Below are 2,179 nucleotides of genomic sequence, written 5' to 3'. Positions count from 1 at the left end.
CATACACACACACACACACACATATATATATATATATATATACATATATATATACATATACATGTATCCATGCATCCATTTCGGTACCACAAGCTCTGTCAGCTTGCCCCTCCACCACGTGTAAGGTTGTAGGGTTTTGGCTGTATGTCTTGGGCATGGTCTTTCTCTGTCATCCCGTGCTCGTGCTTGTGCGTGTCTTCTGCTCGCTCGTCATGCGCATGCGTCCCTGCATACAGCGGCTGTAGTTGTGCATGCTGTTTCTGTCGACGTCTTCACACACGCTTGGCCTGTGGTCTTACGTATCGTCTCTATCTCCACACACTACCCTCGCATTTCTCACATACCATCTCACATACCCTTTCTATCTCCACACACTACCCTCGCATTCCTCACATACCATCTCACATACCCTCTCTATCTCCACACACTACCTTCGCATTCTTCACATACCATCTCACATACCCTTTCTATCTCCATACACTACCCTCGCATTCCTCACATACCATCTCACATACCCTCTCTATCTCCACACACTACCCTCACATTCCTCACATACCATCTCACATACCGTCTCTATCTCCACACACTACCCTCGCATTCCTCACATACCATCGCACATATCCTTGAACAGGAGTCCGAAGTAGAGGATGACGAGGAGCAAGTGGGAGGTACGGACGACAACGATGTAGGTACGCCTGCACCAACACCCGCCCGAGGCAGTGCCGGTAGCTCAAATCACTTGGGCGTGTACGGTATGTGCATGCGTGTATATATGCACGAGTATCAAGCACAGATGGTATGTTCATGTGTGTACATACGCGAGAGAGTGTGAAGCACAGACAGTGAAGTACCTGCTGGCAGGGTTGTCGTGTGTGTGTACACCTATGTAGTCATCGCGTTTACTGTAGATCCCGCTGTGTGCATGCTCGTGAGTAAGCACACATAGTATGTCCACGTGTGTGCATATCAATAAGTGTAGCGCTCATGCTGTATGTCTGTACGTATGCACCCCTATATACTTGTCGCATATACCGTCATCCCTTCTGCGTGCATAGCGTGAACGTTGGACACATAGTATGTTTATGCGTGTGTGACCCTATGTTATCATGCGTGACCTTATGTTATGTGACCGTACGTTATCAACGCAGATAACCGCACTCTCATGCGCGTGCATGCTCGGAAGTATTGAGTACAAACTATGTTCTCATGCGAGTGTATACGAGTAGGCTAGGTGCACATACTATATATATGTGTACAATCTCTTGGCCGTATGATAGGAGTGCAGAAGCAAACTGACGGAGTGTGTACTGAAAAATTTGTTTCTATGCGTTTCGGGGCAGTGATAGTGTCGAATTTCCACTTGGCAACAAAAAACCTCCAGTTAAAGAGGTCATCCTTATTAGTGCTGTCAAACACGGGAGCATCCACTATTGCAGCACTCACATGTCCTGTCGTATGTGATCTACCGTCTTTACTTCTCGCTCTTATCTTATCATTCATCCACTCACCCACACAGACACAAATGTACTTGCCACTCTAGTCTTATCATCCACCCACTCACCCTCATCCACCTACTCACCCTCATCCACCCACTCACCCACACAAACACAAATGTGATTCTCACTCTAGTCTTATCATCCACCCACTCACCCACACAAACACAAATGTGCTTCTCGCTCTAATCTTATCATAACTTACGGAACACAATTTAGTTATAAGCCTCATTGGCTGAATGTTATCATAACTTACGGAACACAATTTAGTTATAAGCCTCATTGGCTGAATGTTACCTCACGCGGACGTTTGTGCCGTTGCACAAGCTCAAGTGTGTACTCATTTCGACCCCAATTAATGGTCACCGCAGATTATAAGAGCAAGGACGGGGCAGGCACTCACCTTACCACTGAGGCAGACGCCAGCGATAACAACTTCTCAGACAATCGGGAGGATGAGGAGGTATGTCACACGTGTTGTTGACGTGCTCATAGGCGGTGCTGTGCGTGTGTAGTATAGGGTTTATAGTGAGAGTGTTATTCGACATTGCCGCAGGATACATGAGGTGCTATCTTACCCTGTCTGTATCTTCGTGGGGCATACAGTCGCTGTGGCAGATCTGAAATACCGATATATATATATGTATATATATATATCTATATACATATATATATATATACATATA

The sequence above is a fragment of the Sphaeroforma arctica genome, assembly GCF_001186125.1.
Source record: "Sphaeroforma arctica JP610 unplaced genomic scaffold supercont1.412, whole genome shotgun sequence".
In the NCBI taxonomy this organism is placed as follows: Eukaryota; class Ichthyosporea; order Ichthyophonida; genus Sphaeroforma; species Sphaeroforma arctica.
The sequence above is the reverse complement of the archived record's forward strand: the minus strand, read 5'-3'. Positions refer to the sequence as shown.